Source organism: Dasypus novemcinctus, chromosome 12 (assembly GCF_030445035.2).
Source record: "Dasypus novemcinctus isolate mDasNov1 chromosome 12, mDasNov1.1.hap2, whole genome shotgun sequence".
Taxonomy (NCBI): Eukaryota; Metazoa; Chordata; class Mammalia; order Cingulata; family Dasypodidae; genus Dasypus; species Dasypus novemcinctus.
The window spans coordinates 61280256-61306553 of NC_080684.1; positions in this window are offsets into that span (position 1 = coordinate 61280256).

A 26298-nucleotide genomic window follows, 5' to 3' on the forward strand; every position below is an offset into this window, starting at 1 on the left:
ATGTTGGCACCCCTTTCTGTTTGAGATACCTTTAGCTATTCAATAAATAGGCCCCCACTCACCACCATGAAAACAAAAGTGATTATATTCCCTTTTATTTTTCTCAGGAAGTACCAGGATTGAACCCAGGACCTCATATATGGGAAGCAGTTGCTCAACCACTAACCTACACCTACTCCCCCATATTCCCTTTGAAACTAGATATCAAACCACCTATTTTCATCTGGGATTTGAAACTTGAAGGAGAATCATAAAACTGCAAAGATATTTATGAAAAATTTAGAGCAATAGCTGTGGTTGTTGGTGTCCAGTAGTACTAGGACTTTGTATATCTGTGTCAATCAGCTTTTCAGCATAACAATCAACCAAAAAACTCAGTGGCAAAAAATGAAAAAAATAAAAACCACCTACAAAAAAATCTCAGTGGCATACAACACATGCATTTGTTTCTTACTCATGCATTGCATGTTAACAAGCTCAGCTGATCTAAACTGGGCATGGCTGGACTTGGCTCAAGGCTATGGCTAGGATTTAGGTTCTCTATATAATTTACTGTTTTTTAGGACAAGCAGGCTACCTGAGGCATGCACATTCCAGGCACATTCAAAGCCTTTGCTGCATCATGCCCACTAACATCTGCCTGGCCAAAATAAGTCACAAGGTCAAGGCCAACATCAAGAGGCTCAGAAATAAACTTTGCCTTCCATGAGAGCCTGGCAAGGATGTGAATGCATAACGCTAATAAAAGGGAATGGATAATTGGGAGCATAAGATAATCTGCCACATGTCCTACACATACCATTTTCATGGCTGAATCTGGATTGAGGCTTTGTGTCCTTGTTTCCTGTTTGAGCTTACTTTTCTACTCTTCCCATTGATTTGGTGAGTTACTTGATACTCTTTGAATAAATTCCTTTGCTGTTAAGTTAATCAGAATTGGCTTCTGTTGTTTAAAATTGAGAATTATGAGAAATAAAAATGTGAACTTCTTAATATTATATCCCTATATCCTAGTACAGTGCAGGTGCTTCATAGATATTTGCTAGCAGTGGATTCCAAATAATATAGCATCATGTGGGACAGAGTCTTTGGGTGTGAAGATGAGGACCTCAGATGACATCATGAGGCAGTTGTCTACTTTACATCTAAGTAAGTCCAAATCCTAATTCATAAATCTTCTTTATGATACTTATGTTATTCTTGGAAATATTGGTCATTGTGTAGAAGACAATTTTTGGGAGATACAGTTTGAAAATAAGAACTGTCATTTTATTAGTCCATAATTGTGACAGTATTTTGTTCATTCGAAATTGCTGGTTTGTAATATATTTTTGTGTAGTTAGGAATTTGAACTTACTCAAAGAGAGGTTTGGCCTTTGTCAGTAACCTCTCAACTTTGGAATTTCCCAAGGGATAGGACTGTCATTGTTCTTCATGCTGAGCCACTTGGATCATACCTGATAGTTTTTGCTAACAAGGTGATTCCTGGTGGCTTCCTTATGTCACATGATAAGAGCCTCCAAAAAGACTAAGTTCAAAACGTGGGTACATAATCAATCAATTGCTCTATAATGAAGACCCAATAAAAATTCAGAACACTGAAGCACAGGTGGGCTTCCCGATGGGCAATACTCCACTCGTCCATACCTGAAGGGTAACATATCCTGAACACAATGGAGACTTTGCGCTTGGACGTTTCCAGACTCTAACCTGAATGACTCTTCTTTAGGCCGATTTTCCTGTATTCTTACCCTGTATTATGAGAATAATAGCTGACAGTGAGTTCTGTGAGCCATTCTATTGATTATCAAAACTGAGGCGATTTGGGGAAAACCTTGAACTTGCAGTGAGGGTAATCTTGTGTGAACTCTTCCCTCTAGCATTGTAGTTGTACCCTAATTCCTTGAAGTTGGGGTCAGAAGTCTTGGGAACACTTGGTCTGAGGGCTGTGTCCTTAACCTTGTAGTTTGGCTAATTGTGTGTATTTTTAAGCCAAGATTTTCACCAAAATTCTCATTTTCATAAATATGAATAAGAAGTAGTGGTATGTATGACTTTTCATTGATTTTCTTTCCCATTTGATGTCAAATTGGTGGAGAATGGTCTTCAAACACTTATATGGTCAATTTGAAATAACTGAGCTTCAAACAATCAGCAGTAACTTTTTTTCACAAATGTAACATTCCTGGGAATTGCTAAATGTGTAACTACTACTTGACAAGTTTAATACAGTATTTAAAAGAGTGCTTCTTCACCTGAGGGTTGCTAATATACATTAGAAATCAATAGAATGCTATTTGACAATGAAATATGGAAACCAAGATGTGGAATGAAGACTGCCAGTGTTTTACAGGAAAAAACAAGCAAGCCTGATGATCAGACAGTGTAAATTATTCTTACTGCTAACCCTTATGTTAGAAATTTGAGCATGCAGAGAAATATACTTGCACATCTGTGACTGCTGGAGGGAATTGAGTAAAAGCACTACTGTCTATCCAAAAAGAAAATAGCATTTTAAAATGCCTTGTATGATTACAAGCTGACAGACTCCATTACAGTACACAGAATCACTCTGGGGTCAGTCTGATCTCCCTCTTCTCACCCTCCACATGCCACTCTGCTAATAAATTGTCTCCACCCTTTTACTAATAGTATACAGATTTGCTGCTACTTTGTGTTTAATTTTGTTGTTAAAAAAACTTTTGATGAACTTTGGTCTAAGCTGGTATTGAAAGTAAGTATAAAAGCAAAGCTCTGTAAGCTCCAGGAAAAAGAATTAACTAGTGAGGAGAGGCATCATTGAGAGGGACAGTGGGGCCTATACTCATATCATCCTCTGCAGCAAAACGGTATTGTGAGGTTTGTGAGAAGATGGTGACATACTAACAGGTAGAAGTGAATGCTCTCACAAAAACAATAAAAGACCTAAAGCTGCCAGAGGGACATGCTTTGGGGGTCAGCAGACTAGGACAGTGCTACACAACCCCCAGGAGGGCGAGGGACAGAGAGACCAAGAAGCTAAATCTACGAACTTGAGTTACCAAGCCCCCATAGAAGCTGGGAAGGGCCCCCCTCCCCACTCCCCAAGATATTAAGCTGGGGTAAAACCCCTGCCCCACTGTAGCTGACTGAGAGGGGAACAAACATCTTAGGCCTGTCAGCTGTTTCAAGGCAAAAGGGAGGGGAGGTTGGGGTGCTATTTTTTTTCAGTGAATTCGGCCAGCAGAGCCCACTTTGCATCTCTCCTCTGAATATTCAGCACAGGAAAGGAAAGTCAAAACTGAAACACCTCCATGGAAAGGTGCATTGACTAGAGCCATCTGCTGGCTGGTCTGGAAACTGCATGGACAAAAACTATTCACACTCTGTCTATACAACCCCTGGGAGAAAATCTGCATCCCACTAGTGAATTCCTGGCCTGATTTTGAAAACTTAAGCTGGGCAATTTTTTCAGACTGAGAATAAGTTTAACCAAATATCAAAGAAGAGTTGTGGGGGAAAAAACATAAGCACAAGAGAGAAATTAGCCATCAAAGTAAATACACCAACATATTCAGATGTCTAGACAGCAGCAAAAAATTACAAGTCATATTAGAAACGGGAAGAGATGGCTCATCCAAAAGAACAAATATCTTGAAGAGTTACAGAATTTAATACAATTAATCAATGATAATCACACAACTCCCCTAAATCAGTTCAAAGAATTTAAAGAAAATATAACTAAAGAAATAAAGTATATTAAGAAGACACTGGGAGAACATAAAGAACAATTTGAAAGCCTGGAAAGGAAAGTAACAGACCTTATGGAAATGAAGGACATGATGGATGAGATTAAAAAGACATTAGAGGAACATAAGAGCAGATTCAAATTGCTTGAAGATAAAATTAGTGATTTTGAAGAAAGAAGAACTGAACTGGAAAAGATAGGAAAAAAGAAAGAGAAGAGAACGGAAAAAATGGAACAGGGTCTCAGGGAATTGAATGACAACATGAAATCCAAAAACATATACATTATTGGTATCCCAGAAGGAGAAGAAAATGGAAAAGGGGCACAAAGAATAATTGAGGAAATAAGACTGAGAACTGTCCAACCTTATAAAGGACATAAATAACAATATACAAGGACAATGCACCCCAAACAGAATAAATCCAATAAACCTACCCTGAGACACCTACTATTCAGAATGGTAAATATCAGAGATAAAGACAGGATTCTGAAAGCAGCAAGAAAAAAGCAATGCATCACATACAAGGGAAACTCAGTAAGAATGAGTGCTGACCACTCATCAGAAACCATGAAGGAAAAATGAAAGAGGTATGATGTATTTAAGGTACTGAAAGAGGAAAACTGCCAGTCAAGCATTCTGTATCTGGCACAGCTATCCTTCAAAAATGGCGAATTCGAAGTATTCACAGACAAACAAAAACTGATAGAATATGTTACCAAAAGACCGGATTTGTAAGAGATACTAGCGGGGGTGCTGCAGCCTTTGACTTTGAGGCTCAGACCAAGGTTCCTGCTTTGCTATACCCATAACCAGTTAAGAAAAAGAAGTAAAATTTGTGACGACTGGAAAGAAGGGGAAAAACTTTCATTATTCATAAATTGTAAGATTTTAATGTAGAAAAACTAAGAACATTTTAAAATATCTTATTAGAATTAATGAGCCTTTACAACTTTGCTCAGTAAAATTAAATAATCAAAAATTCACTGTCCTATATTCTGGTGACAAGTTTTTTGACAATTAAAAATATATTACTAATAAAATAAAAACTAGAAAGTACTTACCAAGAAGTTTTAAAATGTAATGTGTAAGACATCTACTTAGAACATTTTAAAACTTTAGGGAAAACATAAAAATGATCTAAGTCCCAATTAATACCCACATTGTTTTCTCTTGACAACCTAAAATAAATTGTGTAAACAGTCTTTAAAAGTAAACAGGCCGTAAAAAGGTATACTCCACAAGAAAAATTTAAAAGACATATAAACCTATATTCCCCATAAGTCATAGTATCAAAATATGTATGGCAAAATAATAAAATAATAGAAATGCTATATATTATGGATGGTTTTAATAATTTTCTAATTAAAAAGTAGACAAAAACCAGAGATGATTAATAATATAGGTTAATAAAATAACCTACAAACTGAGAATAAAACTTTTTAAATGATCCATGAAGCATTTATAAATATCTTTCAGATACTATAGTTCATAAAGATCTCAATGTATTCCAAAAAGAGTACATTTTAAGGCAAATTTTGTGAACACAGCAGAAAAATACTAGGATTTAATAACAAGTTATTTAAACCAAAATTATAACCACCTAGAAATTTTTTAAACTTTTATTTGGTCAGCTGGCAATGTTAGGGACTGAGACTAAGAGTGGAAAACCAAAAGGGAACTTTTTGGGCTGATGGAAATATCGCATATCTTAATTGTGATGAGATTACATTTGTTCACACTCAGACAACTATACACTTAAATGGATGCATTTTTGCATGTAAATTATACCTCAATAAAGTTGATTTTAAAAGAACTCATCCCCACCCCACACCAACACACAAATGCATTTCTGATGTAACTATTGAGGAGACAGATACCTGGCCAAAATGCTAAGTGTGATTTTTTTCATGCCTAGCCACAGACAATTTTAAAAGCTTTACCTGGCAAGCCTCCTGGAGATAGCTGACCTCTCCAAACCAGACTTGTATGAAACCAATGCACTGCAGTCTCAGAAGGGAGTTGCAGCCAAGGACTTATGTCCTCGTGGTCAATCATGTTCTTATACATAGCTGCATTCCTACCTCAGGGACTTCCATTTGTAGACTTCCTTATGGGGGCTCTAAAGCTCAGGCCTTCTTCAGGTGCCTCTGCTGAGACCTTATCAGGGAAGAAGAGGGGAACTTGATGACACTTTTCTTCACCCTGCAGTACTTTTCCACCCCTACCCCTTACCCTTTCTTTACCTTGGCTCCTGGTTCCATAAAACATCAGTGCTCCCTCATCAGTGAGATAATTCTCCATGTCTGTACTGATTCATCTGACACTTTGGCACTGGACCATGGTAAAAATGGAACAGTATGAGAGCTGGTCCTTTTCCAGTTTAGCCTCTTGCTTTTACTATTGCAATAACTGATTAAACTCTTGACCTTTTCATGTTGGTTTGTCTTAATTGATGACTTTAACACCTGGCAGCTCAGCCCTCTCAGCTTAACTCCATTCTTGACTGTTATTAAGACAAAGAAAAATGTAAATGAAATTATCATTGATTTAGGAAATAACTTAACTGGAAATATTCATATATTAACTCATCTGGGAGACCTCCAAAATTGTTGCCAAAAGTAAATTCAAGATAACTTTGGTAATGGTAGGTCAGTAAGTTCATGCTTTGATACTTTTTCACTGTTGGAACACATACTGATAATGATACATTATTAAAAGGAGATGAAGTAAAAAGAAATGGTGAATCCAGGGCCTATGACTAGGGCTAAGGCTTAATCATCTCTAACGTTGGTGAAAAGATACTTGAAAAAAAAAATAGCTAACACCTGCTAAAGGTCTAGGTATGGGGTGAGGAAAAAACATTCCCATAACAAAGAGCCAAGCAAAGCCACCTGGGTTCCATGATTGACTACACAATATCCTCATTATCACTATAAAGTGGGAGCCAGAAATGTAATTTACCACTTGATTGGAAGCTGGGAGCCATCCATCCAGGTAGAAATACAGAAGGTGAAAAATAAAATAAACAAAGAAAAATCCTTCTACTCAATTCAACACATCAAAATGTTAAACTATGTTAAAAGAAGAAAAGAAACCTCCATGTTAAGAAAGACAAAACCTATTGAAATAAAATCTTATTTAATAAAAATAGTGGTGTACTCCAGGAGATGATGGGAGCAGGAGTATTTTATCACACAGATATTGATTAGAATTTCTAGAATATAGTGATAATAAAAAGGCTGAATTTGTCATTTTTAATATTGTTTTTAAATTCTTTACAGACACTATACCCCCTTATTGCCTGCACCTTAGGGTGGACTACTCAACTGCTCCCCCACCTCCTGGGTATGCCATTGTGGGTGATATTAATTTTATGGAAAAGTCAATAAGAATTTTATAATTGTTCAATATTCTCAAAGAGATGAATGAATAAGAAATTATGGTAGATATGAAGCAAGTATATATGAAAAAGAAACAGGGAAACAGATGTAGCTCAAGTGATAAGGCCTCTGCCTACCATATGGTAGAACCGGGGTTTGATTCCTGGGGCCTCCTGGTAAAAAAGAAGAGAAAGCATGCCTGTGTGGCAAGCCTGTGCCTGTGAAGTGAGCCAAGTGCCCATGTGGTGAGCTGAGTCTCCGTGCAAGTGCCTACATGGTGAGCTAGCGCCCACGTGGCAAGCCAGTGCCCTCATGGTGAGCTGAATGCCCGCGTGAGTGCCCGTGTAGTGAGCTGAGTGCCTGCATGGAGAGCTGAGTGCCCGCATGAGTGCTAATGCCATGAGCCAGTGCCCACACAAGTGAGTCATACAGTCAGATGATGACGAAACAAAATAGAGATGAAGAGGAAAGTCAAAGTGAAGCACAGCAGAGACCAGGAACTAAGGTGGCACAATTGACAGGAAACCTCTCTCCATATCAAAGATCCCCAGGATCAAATCCCGGTAACTTCTAAAAACCTTGTCTTGATATCACTAAAGCAATATGCCTTTCTTATAACGTCAAGATTTTCTTTTACGTTTAAGTTTTTAATCTAATTAGAAATTGTGTGTGTCCTATAAGGTAGAAATTTATTTTAACATTTTTTTCCCATTTTATTTTTGATGGTCTCAACACTCTCATTGGGATGATGCATTATACATTCACAGTTTGTAATCCTCACTCAGTCTAGTCACACTACTACTTTCCAAGTATATGAGGTTTGTTTGTGGGCTTGCTTTGCTGTCCCCTTACTATATTTGCTACAACAATTTTCCTAATTACTATGACATTAGAAAAATATATTTCTTCAAGAAAATCATATTTTATGTCATTAAAGTCAAAGGCCTCTCTACCATTCACACACATGCACACACACACACATACTACCAACTATGAGTAAAGAATTAAGAGAAACCATAAATGGGGAAAAGATATGTGAAATGCACAAAACCAGCAAAAGAATTGTATTTAGAGTGAATATACAACACTCTCAAATTATGAACACATAAACACACAAAAAGAACAACATTGATTAAATAGACAAGAGTAAATAAAAGCAGCAATCCATGTAAGCAAAACTCAGCTGGCATACACACTCATATACATACACACACATATTTAACAAGAAAGGAAAACCAATTCACTCAGCAAATTGACATGTTTGAAATCCTAACAGTGCTAAGTACTGATGAAGAAACTGGAACATTCCTACTTCTTATGGTAGTGTTCATTGATAAAGCCATTTCAGAGAGCAAATTGGTAAGTTGGTAAATTGAAGAAGCATATGCTGTCCTACCCAGCAATTCCATTTATAGATGTATTCTTCTGAGAAATTCTGCAATGTATGAATGTGGACACATACAGAAACCCTTATTATATCATTGTTTATAATAACAAAAATTGAAAACAACCAAGATACCCAGTATCAGAAGATTGTACAAATTTTTGAATGTTTATGTGTAAGGATATCAAACAGCAATTAAAAATGAATGATTACAATGTCTAGCATCTGTCCCTGCAGTACCACCCAGGACTATTCCAAGTCCTGAAAACGCCCCCATATCATATCTCTTCTTCCCTCTCCCTGCCCTCAGCAGCCACCGTGGCCACTTTCTCTACATCAATGCTATAATATCTTCCATTACTAATCACAATATTTCCATAGTAGAATATCAGTAAGTCCACTCTAATCCATACTCTATTCCTTCATCCTGTGGACCCTGGGATGGTGATGTCCACTCCCCCTCTATATCAAGAGGGGACTTAGATTCCACATGGATGACAGATGCAATTCTCCTGCTTGCAGTTGTAGCCACTCTTGGCTCCCTGGTGTGATGGTTGCACTTTTTCACCTCCCTATTAGCTGGCCAGGGTAAGTCCAATAAACCAGAGGGTAGGAGTTGCAAGTCTGCTGAGGTTCAGGGTCTGGCTGTCACATGGACAGTGCAGAGATTCAGGTCTCCAGAGTATACACCAACCCCAGCACCAACCACAGGTCCGGTAAAAGTAACAGAAGAAACATGTATAGAAAGGTCATATCTGAGTCCAACTCGATCACACTCAGGAATACAAACTCCAAAGTAGGGCCAACTGATGTGGCACTAAACTCCAGATCCATCTGACATGACCATAGAACCTGTGAGTCTCTGTTGCCCTCAGGAGAACCAGTACCTGGACTTCTATCTACTTTGGCTGCCTCTGGGACACTGCTGAGGCATGCATAAGCATTACCCCTCTGATGACCTCCCAACTCTTTTTTGGAGACTCATAGCCATATAAACTCATTTTCCTTTTCATTTCCCCCTTTTATCCAAAGTCAAAAAGCAGTTTTTAACACCTGATGTTACATGTAAGCTGAGATACTCTGCTGGTTTTAGTTGACCCTTTTATTCAAGGTCTTTTTCTAGTTACATCATCAGCTGGTGCTTGGTAGTAATCCCTTGGCACCAGGGAGGCTCATCCCTGGGAGTCATGTCCCATGCTGGGGGGAAGGTAATGCATTTACATGCTGAGTTTGGCTTAGAGAATGACCACATTTGAGCAACATGGAGGCTCTCAGGAGGTAACTCTTAGGCACCCTGCAGCTCTAGGCCTAGTTCACACTTCAGGTGCACAAGCTTAAAATCATAGCCATCAGTATCAAGGGCTCACTGTTGGACCATCCATCTTTATTGGTCTTTGCCATTGCACTTGAGGGATCCTGCCATGGCCCACTGGGTGGACTGGGGGAGAGTGTAAACTACAATGTAAACCACTATCCATGTGGTGCAACAGTGCTCCAAAATGTATTCACCAAATGCAATGAATGTGCCACAATGATGAAAGAGGTTGTTGATGTGGGAGGAGTGGGGTGAGGAGCTAGGGGTATAAGGGGACCTCATATTTTTTTAATGTAACATTTAAAAAAATAAAGAAGAAAAAAAAAAAAAGAATGATTAGAGTTAACTGTCAACATTAATAGATCCCAAAAACATAAGTTGCAAAAACAAGAAACAAATTTGAGATTGATAAGCATAGAATGTATTATTTATATAAAGATTGAAAATACATCAAGCAAACTTATATCTTGCTAATGGATGCAAAATTGTATAAAAGTGCTGGAATGGATTTTAAAAATTCAGGTCAGTAGGGAAAAAGGGATTCAAGTAGGACCATATGCAAGGCTTCAAGGATATTTTTCATTTTTTATTTCTTAAAAAATACTCTACAACAGCAAGTATTACAAAATTTTAGAAATTTTTAAAATAATGAAAAATACATATAGGTTTGTCATGTTATTCTTTGAACTTAAAAAAATACATGATTTTATAAAGTAAATTCTAATCTTCAAAGGCATAATTAATAAAATAGACAAGTTGATAAAATATTCAACCAAAGAAGGTAGAATAATAATTTTAAAAATAGCTTCATTACTATTTAGAAATAGAAATTATTTCTAAAAAATAATTACTGAATTAGTAAACTTAAAATCAGTACAATTATGAAAATTCATTTTTAAATATGAAAAGCAAATTCTGAAAAATCCAATTAATATAAAATATTTACAAGTAGAAGATATATAAAGAAGACACGAATTACGTAAGTTATACAGAGATGTTTAAAAGAATAGTGATAGTACCCTTGTGTACTTATATTTTTAGATGCCTTGAGGAGGAGAATTATTTTTTTACAAAACTTTAAATCATCTTATATATTCTAGAAAAAATACTAAGGTCCCATTTTATAAATGTAGGAAGTATGTATCATATGATTTATAAAAGTGGAAATTTAAAAAATGATAGAAGTTATATATCTTATAAATGCAAATTAAATGATAAAATGTGATGTCACCTGTTACCCTCTGCTATTAAAAAAAACCCAGGTGCAGAAAGGTCCTGAAGCAGAGTGGACCAGAATGAGGTAATGGGAAGTGATAGAGGATTTTGACATTTCATAGGTAGAAACAGGTCTCTGATAAAATCCTAAGTACATAGTTTTATAAATGTCCCATTACCTTCTTTTCACTAGCCTGAGAGCTTCTTGTCAGCAAGGATTTTGTTTCTATATTCTTTAGTCATAGGGTTGGATTTATTTTTAAAAATCACTGAAGGAGAGAGAAAAATGAGCTAAGGCAGTATCTTGAATTTGATATTTCTTGTCCCTCACAACAATCTACAAAATGCCTCCTCTCTCACGACTTCATGCCCACAAAATGCCAGTCTTCACCCTCCTTGTGGCCTTAGGTTCTCATTTTTCTTTTCTCCAAGTCCTTCACATTCTTCTCAACTTTTTCCCTCTTCACTTAACTAGGTTTCGTGACCCATATTTTCAACAATATGTGTGAAGCAGTATGTCTAATATACAATACTTGGTTGGGGAAAATGGATATTGGAGCCACTCTTTGGAAAACAATTTTGCAATATTTATCCAAAACCTTTAAAACATTCTTTTTCTTTTCTGCAATAAGTCAGTTTCTTGGAATTCAATCTAAGGAAATCATCAGAAATTCAAAGGTTTTTGTCAACTACAGTTATCATCTATGATAGTAAAAAAATTAGAAACCATCAAATATCTAACAGGAAAATGACTATGTTAATCTAATGCAATTTTTTATATATACTTGATCAAGAACTTTTAACAATGTAGGAAAAAAATGCCTATGATACAGTATGACCTGGTTTCCCTGATTGTATGTGGACCATGTGAACAAGAATCAGAGAAAGGGAACATAACAAAAATATGAAGAGTACATATCCTAAAGTGGTGAAAAAAATGGTCTGTTATTATTCTCTTGTTGATATTGGTATGTATTTTCCAAGTTTTCTTGAAAATCATGTACTATTTTAGTTATGAAACACACTTAAAATTTTTTTTAAGTTTTCATAAATATTAACATTTGTCTTGTTGTGAAATGCTTTGATTCAACCATTATTATTAGATACGTACACTGCACTAGACAAAAAGTTGTTTGAGTAACAAATATAAAATTGACAGACCCTTTCAGACATCCTGTTTGTAATCTAGTCAACATAAAGCATAAAGACATAAAAAGTAATTTTAAGAGCTTATCATTTTCCACCTGGACTACTGTAATAGACAGTGCTTCCATACCTCTTCTTTTGTCATCCCCCAGTTTATTTTTTGCACCATTGCCAGAATGCTTTTTCTAAAGCACAAATTTGATCATGCCTTTTGTTTCCTAAACTTCGTTGGTTCCTGAATGCCTCCAGCACTGATTTTTAACCATGACTCTGCAATAAAGTCACCCTGGTGAGCTTTAAAAACACACCAGTGCCCAGAGCTTCCTCTCCATCATATCTCCAGCATTTCTAATTTAATTAGTCTTGAGTGGGGACAAAGCATGAGTGAATTTTGAAGCTCCCCAGAATTCCTTATCTTAAAATGTCATGTAATGATTCTACTTTTCCAGTCCCATTTTTCACTACTTCCTCTAAGGAGACTCTGGATTTAGACTGTTCATTGAATAGCCTATACTATTTCACACTTCTATGTTTACCTATGTTTTCCTTCTCTCTGAATGGCACTTTCTTCCCTTGTTACCTGGTGTTCTAGTATTCATGCTTTAAAACTGCTGAAACAGTCTCCACTTAGTAAGCTTTCTTTGATGCCTCCAGGCAGAGTAAGATATCCCCATCCACTTTGTTCCAAAGAAGTCCAAACAATCGTGGAAAGATTAGGTCCTGCAGGAGGGTGGACCACTACAAAGAATAGGAGATGATAGAGGATCTTGACATGTCAAAGGTAGAATCATCACTCTGATAGAGCCTGTCTTAGTTTACCAAAGTGCTGCAGATACCAAGTACCAGAAATGGGTTGGCTTTTATAATAGGCATTTTATTTAGGATAAAAGCTTTCAATTCTGAGGCCATGAAATGTCCAAATCAGGCACCATCAGAGATGCTTTCTCACCAAAGTCAGCTACTGGTAATCCTGGTGCCCCCCATATGTTGATCAGGTAGTGCTCTTCTCCTCTTGAGCTGCTCTATGGGCCCAGTCTCTTGTGGGCTTTGTGCTTCAGCTTTGGCTGCTAACGATCCTCAAGCCCTCTCTCACATAACAGGGTCAAAAATGGCAGCTTCCTTTCTCTCTGAGAGTTCTTTCTCTCTGTATGTCCATCTATATCAGACCTAGCAAGAGGGCGGAGACTCAATCTCAGTTACACTTTACTTAGTCCAATCAAACAGTCTCATAACCACAGGAATGGATTAGTTAAAAAACAATCTTTTTCTTTTTGGGGTTCATAAAAGAACTTCAAACTGTCACAGAGCCCTTGGTACTTATTTAGTAAATGTCCCTTTATCTGTTTGTCTCCCAGAATATACTGGAGTTCCTTAAAGGAAAGGATTTTATCATGCCGATCTTTATATTTCTTATTAATTAGAGCAATAGCTAGAGTAAGATAATGAAGGCAAAGTAAATATTTCAAGTAAGAGATTTAATAAAAGAGAGATTATAAAGGAAGTTTAAGTCTCAAAGTAGGAAAAAAACATGAGAAGTTGCTTCTTTATCCTGTAGAAAATGGGGAGCTATAGAAGCATTTTGTGGAAAACTGTGACATGCTTTTCAGCTTAAGATTCAAGATTGTTCCCAAGATTTGTGTAGGATAAATTCAAAGTGAAACAAACTTTAAACCCTGAGAGCACTTAAGAAAAATGTTATGATTATTATTTATTTATTACTATTATCATTATGATAATTACTTATGAAGGAATCTTTGAAGTCATACAGTCCTGAGGTAAAGTGACAACAAAAGAAAGAAATATGAAACATTGGATGCAATTGCTATCACACAATGGATTAGGTAGGGATGGAATTAAGAGTGCATGAAAAATAAAAATAGATAAATAAACTTGAGAACTGAGGTATTCAGAGGAAAGATAAATCAGCATTGAACAGGTTGTGGTGGTATATCAAACACAAATGCCTACTAGGTAGGTCCGAATGGTCTTTTGAAATTTAAAAAAATTGTCACAGAGGTTGGAAATTACAAGATTAAAGTGGCTTGAAAACACTTTGATTCTGGTGCAAAAAGACACTGATATAAGGCCAAACCTAGAAAAAACTACTAGGTATTAGAAATCAAAGAAAAAGTATACAGCCTTTATGTGTTTTATAGAAATGTGATTCTTTTGTTTTATTTTGCTTTGTTTTAACTTGTGACAATGCTTCAGGGAAAAGTTGAGTCCTCTTCAGATCCATTTAAGTCAATCATTTTAGAAAGATAATTTGATAAGTGGTTTCCTATCTTGTGTGTTTGCTGCCAGAGATAGGGCTCTGTGATGATTATCGATGATTTACTTCCCTAAAACCACATACTGATTTTATGTATTAATTTGAGTAAAAGTTAATAATGATGTTCCATAAATTTATCTCCTATAAAATGATTATAATCACATTTAATCTTTACCAAATCACTTACAGATAATTTTTGGCAATTTCCATTTTTGTTTAAAACAAAGATAAATGGCAGTATTGTTATTTTAATCTGATATCATTCTGAATTATTCAAGAAGTATCATTTTCAGCATTCTTCCATCTGTGCCTTTAATCTGGATGAACTGATGAACATTCCATCCTTTACAAATTACTCTCCAATTAAAAGCTGCTCCTGGGAATGTGGATGCTGATAATTTTAATCAGGAGCCATGAAATAGCTTATTTCATTTAGAACCTGAATGTAGTAGAATTTCATAGGCTCTCAAATTTAGGACTTTTTTTAAAAAAACAAAGTAACCCAAAACAACTGGATATATTACTTCTAAGGTGAATCAAATAGAAATATCTTTTCTGTGCACATTTCACATCAGACCCGAAAATTAAATCTTTCATAGCAGAATAAATACTCTTGTCTGTTTTTCTTTCTTTTTTCCAAATGAAATACACTAAAAAAGTGCTGTGTACCATTGGAATATTTTTATTCCTTTCCCAAATGAAATACACTAAAAAAGTGCTGTGTACCATTGGAATATTTTTAAAAAAACAAGAGAAAAAGGCAATGGAAAATTTTGAGCTTATATATATATAACTCAGGACTAATCCTGAATATTTTTACAAATTTATTTATTTATTTTTTCCTTCCCCTCCCTCTCCCCTGCCCTGCTGCTTTTGTTGTCCATGTCCATTTGCTGTATGATCTTCTGTATCTATTTCTCTTTTTTTCTGTCTTCTCATCTTCTCTATGATTCACCAGGATTCAATCCTGGGGCTCTCTGATGTGGAGAGAAGTTGCCTGTCACCTGTGCCACCTCAGTTCCTGGTCTCTGCTGTGCTTCATTTTCACTCTCCCCTTCATCTCTCATTTGTTGCATCATCACCTGGCTGTGTGACTCACTTGCATGGGCACTGGCTCACCATGCGAGCACTGGCTCGCCATGTGACCCTGGCTCACTGTGCGGGCACTAGTTCACCACGTGGGCACTCACGTGGGCACTCAGCTCCCCACACGGGCACTTGGCTCACCACTTGGGCACTCGACTTGCCATGCAGGTACTCGCCTGGTCACTCTGCTCACTGCGCAGGCACTCGACTTGCCACACCATACAAGGCACTCATGCAGGCACTCAGCTCTCCATGCAGGCACTCGGCTCACCACATGGGCACTCACGTGGGAACTTGGCTCGCCACGTGAGTACTTGGATTGCCACACGGGCACTTGCGTGGGCACTCCGCTCACTGCAAGGGCACTTGACTCATCGCACAGGCACTGGCTTGCCGCACTGGCACACTATCTCTTCTTTTTTACCAAGAGGCCCCAGGGATGGAACCTAGGTCCTTCCATATGGTAGGCAGAGGCCTTATCACTTGAGCCACATCTGTTTCCCTAATATATATATATATTTTTAATGTGGTAAAGGGAAGAAGAGAAAAGGGTTTTCTCTGAATTTGACACTGCATTACTAGTTGCAAGGAAAATTGTATTAAACTGGGAGCTGCTTTTAACAAACACAGACTTCGGCTTAGAGGCCAAAAAGACTCTGCCAAATCTCCCCACAGTAATGCTGTTAGCTGACAGGCAGTTGTTAAACAAAGCTCTCTCAACTCTGTGGCTTCCTGTTGATATGCTTCGTAAACACCTTTCTCCCTAAAACAATAGGCAAAGAAAAACCTGGAAACCTTCTTTGCAATTCATAGATGTTAATGCTGCCAGTCCTAATCCTAGTTCCTTAAAGGGCATATGTACTTCCAAAATGTAACTATGAGATACAGAGTATAAATCATTGGACTTTTGTTTGCCTCCGCAGGTACAAGTCATGGGTGAACCAAATAATCCCCTCTATTTTGAGAGAAATAGTAGAAACATGAATTAAAGACTTCTGCAGTAAGATCCTGTTTGAAAAATATTTCATAACAAAGGGAAAACTAATCCTCGTTACTGATTTTAATTAAGCCTCTTCTCATCTATTTATTTTCATTGTTGTTGAGGTTAGCAGATAGATGTATAGAGCAGAAATGTTCTTGTAGGTGTTATTGTGGCTTTGGGATTTGTGAGAGGTTCCTGCAAGCCTGCTCTGTGCTGGTACCTTCCACTCCCCATCACAGATGGTCCTCTCAGGAATGTCCAATTTACTCAGTGTTTAATGGGCCTCTACTTTGAAAGTTATGTCCAGGGGGATCCAAGGAACAATCCCTCTCACATCTTACCTGGAGAAGGTAATGTTCTGTAACAGATTCTACTTTTAGCCAAGCGCAAAGGAAAAATGGTTTTCCCATACTTAAAAAGGAAGCCATCTGGATGGAGGATGGCGGGAGTGAGGAGGAAAGCGCTCTCACTCCCTCAAGGCATGACAAGGTGGTTGGAGCTCACTGCACTTGGGCTTCTGCGCAAAGCACTGATGTGTCACTTGTCTCCCACACATCCCCAAATGGTTTTCTTAAATTTGCAAAGCAGACGTCTTTCATTTTCTTTTCCAAGATGTGAAGTTTTGAAGGTCAACTGTGTTGGAGAGACTATAAGAGTTCTTGGGTAGCTGCTTTTTGATAGAAGAAAAGCAATCTGGTTTTTGGTGTGGTTTTTTTTTTTTTTTTTTTTTTGCCATTGCCATTTGCCATTGCCATCTTTTATTTTTCCTAAGACTTTTACTTCTATGTCATGGAGATAACTGACTTATGAGCAAACTGAAAGCTTTTAGGGGATGGACCAGTTAAAAATTAGAATGTATGGAAACACTTCTGTTTATTTTATATTACTGGTTTTATTGGAAAGCACCCTAATTTTCTAGGAGAGAATAATGAGCAAACTGAGAAAAATCCTATAGTGAATCTTCTTAATTAATTCTATAAAAGTTCCCATAAGGTAAAGGACTTGTGCATACAGTTCCTAATTTAACAGGTTTTCAGGGGAATCAGAATTGGGAAATAAAATGTAATAATGTCTCAGAATCAGAAAGTGAACCTATATTCCATAACCATGAAACACATTATTAAAAATGAATACTGGGAAGCAGACTTGGCCCAGTGGATAGGGCATTTGTCTACCACATGGGAGGTCCGCGGTTCAAACCCCGGGCCTCCTTGACTCTTGTGGAGCTGGCCCATGCGCAGTGCTGATGCGCGCAAGGAGTGCCCTGCCACACAGGGGTGTCCCCCGCGTAGGGGAGCCCCACGCGCAAGGAGTGCGCCCGGTAAGGAGAGCCGCCCAGCGGGAAAGAAATTTCAGAATGGTGCTGCACAGATGGAGAGCTGACACAAGAAGACGCAACAAAAAGAGACACAGATTTCCGTGCCGCCTCCCTCCTTACTCTTCTTTGACTCCATATTGACTCCAAAAAGGAATGACTCATGAAGTTTCCTCTAGGCCATAGGAAAAAATGAGGAATGTTTTCTCTAGCTAGCCTTTCCTTTCTTTTTTTCTTTCTTTCTTTTATTTTTTTTAAAGCCAAAGGGTTCACTTGGGCAAGTCTAGTTCATAAGGGAATTGCCTTAAGATTTGAAAATGAACCTTAGCTTGGAATAAAAATCGTCTATGTCCATGGTTTTCCTCATGGTTACTTTCTTTGGGGTAGAAGTATCCTGTAGAAGGATAGTAAATCTAGAACAAGTCTAAATACTATAACTTCACTGTATTATTTTTTTTTAAAGATTTATTTTTTATTTATTTCTCTCTCTTCCCTCCCCCCCCAGAGTTGTCTGCTCTCTGTGGCCATTCACTGTGTGTTCTTCTGTGACCGCTTCTATCCTTAACAGCGGCACCAGGAATCTGTGTTTCTTTCTGCTGCGTCATCTTGTTGTGTCAGCTCTCCGTGTGTGCAGCGCCACTCCCGGGCAGGTTGCGCTTTCTTCTCATGGGGCAGCTTTCCTTACAGGGTGCACTCCTTGCACGTGGGGCTCCCGTACACAGGGGACACCATGCATGGCACAGTACTCCTTGTGCATGTCAGCGTGGTGCGTGGGCCAGCTCTACATGGGTCAAGGAGGCCCCGGGTTTGAACCGCAGACCTCCCATGTGGTAGGTGGACACCCTATCCATTGGGCTAAGTTTGCTTCCCTCACTGTATTTTTAGGTTCCACATAATGATACCCTTGCTCTGAATTAGCCTTAGTTTGCTCTTGTTTATAAACATTATTTCAATCAACCAACATTATTTGTCTCTTTCATATGAGCAAATTACTGAATTAGGCTCTGAGAGAATATGAAATAACCCTACCCACAATGATATTACAATCTAGTTGGGAAGATTATAAATAGACAAGCTATATTAATAAGTGGCAGAGATAAGTGTGATAACCATAGAAAACAAAACCTAAAGACATTGCAGTCACTCTGAGGAGAAAATATTATTCCATCTAAGGTTATTATGGAAGGTTCCATAAAGGTTGGACTTAGAGTAGCATCTTGATGAATTAGTGGGTTTTTGGTAGTCAAGCTCATAAGAATGGTCATTCTTTGTGACACTAATAACAGAAGATAGGCAGGAACAATTTCTGACAATAACTCAGAAAGAGTTATGTCTGTTTGAGCACATGAAATAGAACGGTAGGAAAAATACCTCATAAATTGGATTGGAATCAGATTATGAATGAATTAGGTAATCTGAATAATTTGCATTTCATTCTGAAGGAAATGAGGGCCTACTTATGGTTTTGGAACAAGGAATTCAAATTAATGATTCAGACTAGCTCATTTGATAACAAAGTGATTGCTACTTCTTCCCAAGCCAACCCCACATCCTTTATCTTGCCAATAAATTTTTTCCTTGCTTGCCCTTAAATCTGTTTTCAATTCTACTACCAGAGTAAACTCAGCAAAGTGCATTATAACCCTACCTGTCCAAACCTTTCAATGGCTCCTCAATGCTTATGGGTAGAGACAACATGATTTCATGTAACAAACCAGACCCTGCATAACTGGGAGCCTGACCAAAGGCTACAAGGACAGTGAAAACTAGTATTTTCCTGGTATACTGGTTAGGTTAATATGTCAGCTCAGCTGGGTAACAGTGCCCAGTTGCTTGGCCAAGCAAGCACTGAGTTCATTGTAATAGAAGGGCATTTCATGAACTTTAATCAGTGAGTTGATTGCATAATGGCTGGTTGCATCTACAATCAACTGAGGAGATTGCCATCAGCAGCGAGTGACCTCTCATCCAATCTGATGAAGACCATAAATTGGGAAGTGATTTCAGTATTCAGAGAGAGAATTCCCATTTCTTCTTCATACAACCAGTTTCTCATGGGGAACTCATTGAGGAACTTCATTGGAACCCCTGATTTGCAGCATGCCCTACAGAATTTGGATTTGTGCATTCCCACGGTCGCATAAGACAATTTTATAAAACCTCATACTATTTACAGATATCGCCTGTCAGTTCTGTTTCCCTGGAGAACCCTGACTAATATACCTGGTATGAAGAAATGAGGGAGAACACATTGTCAAAATTGTGAGTTGCAGAAAATATTAAAATCAAGATTCTGTCTGTTTCAGTTAATTTTCAAAACTCCACCTTTATGGCTTAACTGGCATGTAAATAAAATATATTGAATTTCTGGCTCTAAAGAAAAATTCAATTAAAAAAGGTATGATCTTTTAGTATTATTATTTGTTTATATAAAAAAGGCCACCCACATAATTATTCTGACTTCTGTAAGTAGCTCCAAGTTTATAATTCCAATGCTGCCTTCAACATATCAGATTTATTGTTCAATATAGAAATTATTAATCCTCTGCAAGGTAAAGCCTTTGTTCTTCTCCCATGCCACAGTACACAGCATCATAAATCCAGTCATACAAATGAAAACATCAGATTCATCAATTTATCCTTCCTTTTTAGTTATAGTGATACCCAGTCACCATATCCTGTGAATTACCATTCAGAAATGTCTCTAAAAGCTGATACCCTCCTGCCCCCTCTCCAGTTTAGGTACCCACCATGACTCTCCTAAACTACTAGAACGACCTTTTGTTCTCCTCATCACTTATTAATACCACCAGCCCATTCTCCACACTGTTGCCTTTTTTTTTAAATTATGTCATTAACACTCAAGTTATAAGATGGCAGTCAACTGACCTTGGTATAAAAATCATTCATTCATTCACTCTGCCCTACTAACTGAAATGCTAAGATGCTTGGGGACACTTATGAGCAAGGCAATTTGTAACATACTGAGAATTCATATGTCTTAGCATGATGTTCAGACCTTTCCTATCCTGGCTCTCTTACTTCTTCAGGATCATCTGCTAGCACTTCCTCACCAACCACTCTATGTTTCCTCCACATTTTATTTATTAATATTCCAAAAATATTCCAGGCCTTTTCATAATTTATTGTCTTTGCACATGCTGATTTCTCTATCTAGGAATTATTACCTATCTCCACTCATGAGCAAATGCTATTCCTTCTGTGAAATATGTGTTTATGTCTAGAGCCAAAAATTTTCCTCACATCAGTCCCAAGACTCTGTTTATGCTTCTGTTATAGTTCTTATGTTGTTTACCTTTCTCTTTCCCCTTTTCAGTGACTTCTTCTATCAGTTTGTATACTCAAAGCATAACACAATGCCTGACACATACTAGACCACTGAATGAATGAGAAACAGTACTAGGAAGCATATCAACTACTCTGGGTATGGGATAAAGACAAATGAAGGTTACAAGCACAGATTTTGGAGTGAAACACAACTAATTTGAATTCTTAAGTCACTAATATTTTTTGTTGTGGAACTTGAGCAAGTCATTCAGTATATTTTTAATTTATTATAATGGTAATTTTCAAATGTAGTACAAAGAGGATATTATTATGACCCTACCATGTGTACCTATCACCCACTCCCAGCAATTATTGACACATATCTAATCTTATTTCACCTATACTCCATCTACTATTTCCCCTCTCCCTCTGCCCTACTTTGAAGCAAATCCCAAAATTCATAATCTTTAATCCAAAAATACTTCAGCATGTAATTCTAAGAGACAAGGTCTCTCTTTTTTTCTGTAAGTAAAAGATCTTATCATATCTCAAAAATTTAATAATAATTTCTCAATTTCATAAAATAGTAAAAATTTTCCAATTAATTCAATGTATGTGTGCTCTAATCAGCTAGTTTGTTTAAATTAGAATCCCAATGAGTTTCATCTATTTCATTTGTTGATATGTCTTTTAAATATCTTTTAATTCTTATTTCCTCTTTTTCTTTTTTCCCTCTCTGCTATTGACCTGTTGAAGAAAATAGGCCTAGAAAGCAATGGTTCTGAAATGTAAATGTACCTATGAATCACAAGAGGATCTCCTTCTAATACAGATCCAGTAGGTCAGGGATGGGGTCTGAGCTTCTGAATTTCTGCAGAGCTCCACATAATGCCAGAGCTACTTACTGGTTCAAAGGCTGCATTTTGAGTAACAAGACTGTAGAGTATCTGGCACTCCAGGTTTTGCTGATTTCATCTTCACAATGTCAATTATTCCTTATAATCTGTGATATCCTGGAAACTCTAGAGTCATGGTTCTCAAACTATACATAAAATAACCCAGAAAAATTTTAAACATCCCCATGTCCAGACCATAGTCCAGAGAGGATAAAGAGGATAATTCTTGATTCTTTACTTTTATTTACCAGTTTTCAGGATAATGAGTTATTTCCCAATATCTTCCAAAAGATTTTATTTAATTGTATGTATGTAGATATATTATGTTAATATCTCTGAATATATTTGTTGATTTATTTATAAATCTGTTTACATATACAATAGAATAACCATAATTCTTATTTGTAAAGGAATTATATCTTTTTGGGTATGTGCATTGACGAACTATTTAAATGTTAAGTGGGTTGCCTTTTTAATGATGGTGGTGAGTTTTTCAATCCCTTGGTATTTTCTATACATATATAGGAATTTAAGAGCACAAAGCCTCATTGACAATTTTCCTGTAATATGTAATTGTTACTGACATGAGTCTCTTATCAATTCTCTCACTTTCTTAATATAGTTTTAAAGGAAGCATTTACATCAAAATTCAGTATTAAACTTTACCTTATAAAAACACAGTGAGAGATTTTATGAATGCAGGGGGTTAAACATATATGTGGGTGACTGAATATTTACAGTTAATCTGAAAACCTTCAGAAAAACTTTCCCTATATGTGTTTGGGCATAGTAGGGTTCAAATGTTTTAACTTGCTCTCTGCCTAATAATCAGAGAGGTAATATTTAAGCAGTGGGCTTCAAATGAAAACAACCCACTTGAATATAATAATTTCAAGCATTTATTTGTTTTTGTAATTTACAATGGGATTTTTAAAATACAACATAAATAAGATAAGAGTACTTTGGAACATTTGTATAAACTTGCTCTGATTTTCAAACCTAGAGGCTTAAAATATGATGAAAACTAAAAATAGTATTGGAAAACAAACTATACAGTTTGGATGGCTGGAGGCTAAATTGTATTCAACTGCTGTTGTTGATTTATATCCATTATTCTCTCACCATGATATCATGGAATATATTGAGGAGTGGATGCTATAAAAGTCTATAACTGGTATTATAATTATTATGATTAGCATAATACTTCATAAATTACAATCTATACACGCACTCAAAAACTTATTCATTCCTTACCACATCCCTTTTGAGATAGCTGCTACCATTACGATCATTTTATTGTTATGGAAACTGAGGCTCAGAAGGACAAAAGGCTCATAGCCAACAATCAATTAGAAATCAGAACTGAAGTTTTCTGATTGCAAATCGTTGGGTACTTTTCTTAAGCACAGACCAGATGAAATCTGATCTGAGAAACATAACTATATGTTTAGGACTAACAAAAACTATATTTAAATATTCAAGCAGGATGATTTGCTAATGATGTGTAATATGCTAAATAATCATGCATTTAAATATCACATTAAAATTTTAAAATACCTTTACCTCCTTAATCTCATTAGACTTCCAAGAAATCCATGAGTACTTCAACAGACAGATGAATAAACAGAGATCTAGTAGAGTTACAGAACTCATCCAGTATCACAAATTCAGATTTTGGTAAACAAGATAAAAATTCTAGTCCTTCTGATTGCCCCAGTGACCCTTCCCACTACACCCTCACTTCATTTATAAATATTTATCCAGCCTATAAATTACCAACAAAATCAGATTTAGTCACCTATACCCGTTCTTGGACTACTAAAGCTATTTAAATTTCTGTGGGAGAAAATATGCATTTGAGAAATTAGATTTTCTTTTAGGGAAAGAATTGTTATGTTTGCAATTTATAATTACACAAATCTGCTACACTGTTTTATATGTGCTGCTACTAACCTTTACCCAACTCATTGGCTTAATCCTTTAGCCCAATATTTAGCCATAAAGCAAATTATAAAATAAACATCTGGTGCAAACGAGAACAGACGTATTTTGTTTCCAAAGGTAAGGATATTGACCTGTTTGCAAATTATCCTCTGAGAAACATCCTACATCATTAAGACTTTGACTTGTTATCAACATTATACTTTCAGAAATTTCCAATCCTCAAAAGGACTTTGCACAGGGAAACTGAACATATTGTGCAATAGCATCCCAGGGGCCTACCAACTACACAGCTGTGAAAAGCTCTTCTCTTGAAGTGAGTTGGGCTGAAGTAGAAAGATTTATTCAGGCTTTTATCTGAGATGATTCAGGAAGGAAGTAGTTTTCAATCCAATTACCACCAGCTGAGTTGGGAAATCAGTCTTGATACTTCCATCCAAGAGAAGAATTTTTGGATATCTGAGATTCAATGGAAATGGGTGAGAAAATAATAGGAAGCAAAATATTCAGCTAAGTCTCACACTAAAATTTTAGTTGTCATCAAAGATTTAATGTAAATCAAATTGTTTTGGTGATTCTGAAAGTCTGCTGGAAGCTTCATAGTCCATTAGCAAGCTAACCATGTGCCTAACCAGAGGTAACTTTAGAACTGCCAGTTTCCTAACCAGGGAAACCTTCCAAGAAGCCATATGCCACTAGAAATATGTCTGTCACATTTTAGCATCTGAACGATGCTTGCTTTCCAGCTAAAAGAAATGGAAAAATGCTTCAACTTACTACTGGAGTCTTCTCTTGCAATCAATTAAATTTGTTATGTTATTGAATGCCTGGAAGGTACAATGACTAGGAAGTAGGGATATAAAATATATATATATAAGCTACTAGGAAACAGAATCCTCAACTTAAGCAAATAACATGAAATGTAGTAGACAGTGTTATTATACAGAACACCACCCTAAACCTTCCCAATACCTTCAAGGTCTTAGTTCCTGAATAATGAAAGTCAGATTTAAGAGAGAGGTGCTAAAAATCATGCACACAGGTACAACATAAATATGTCTATGCTCCCAGAGCTGTTTGCATGTTAACAGAGACCAAGAAGCCTTTAGTCGAAATAATCACACTCTAGGGAATTACCTTCAGGCACCAGTGAGCAGGAGGGAGAAGTATATTTCAGAACCCTAGTCTCTGTTCAGTATCCAAGAAATCATACAGCATTAATATATGACTATTTCAGTTATATGTAAATTTGGTCCCCCAAATTGGGATTATATTGATCTAATTGCCTATAAAGCAAAGATTTCTTTCATCCCAATAATAAAAAGTAATACAAATATCAGTAGTATTGCACATTATTCTATTTAACCTTCTCAAAAACCTTGAGTTAAGCAAAATACTTATTTTATTCACCTTTTTGGTTCAGGAAAGGAAGGGAAGGCTCAGAGAGTCTAGATTATTTGCTAATAATAAATAATTCCTATGAATCAGAATTACCTTCTGTGCTGAAGAAGCCAAGTACTCACTGGTTATGACAGTATATTCCAGAGTCAGGCTTGCCTAACATGAAGTGAACATTTTTTCTTCCTTTCTATTAAATGAAAAGTAAGAGCAGTAGCTATTGAAAGCGTTAAGAGCACTGAATGTAAGGGTAAGCAAGTCTAGGGAATAGCAGAGATTAGATTTAAAGGAAATAATGAAAGGAATGAAAATGAAAGGAAATAATAATTACAGATACTCTAATAACAGCATGTTTCAATTGTTAGAAAAGGGGGGAAATTGGTTAAAGTCACTGGTCTTCACTTTTAAAGGTTTTCTCTGATCCATTCTCAATGAAATATAGATTTCAAATTGTGAAAATTATGAAAGACTTCTAAAAAGAAATGCATATTCTTGACCAAAACACCTTACCAATGGCTAACTGGAGATAAAGAGGGGAATTTAAATTCTATCCAAAAATATAATTTCTCCATGTACACAAAAAGGTTCTACCAAACATGAAGCCTGAATATTAGATTGCATTAATTCCAATTTATAATATACTCTAACATTGACCACCAAAGAAAGGCATCAGCATATCCAAACAAACTTAAGAATAAGGGAGAATATTCAAAATAGCTAGGTCAAGTGCTTGAAGTAAAGATTAGAATACTGAGCATGGTAAGTAAAATGTTTGGACATTCACATGTCTTTTTATTTAGTTTGATATTCCACTTCCAACCTAATTCTCTACCATATTCCTAATGCAGGTAAAACATTATTATAATAAGTTCTGGTTTTAAACATTGATAATACAGTATCATATAATATCATGGAGGAGAGATTAAACCAATTAAGGCACTCATTCCATTTT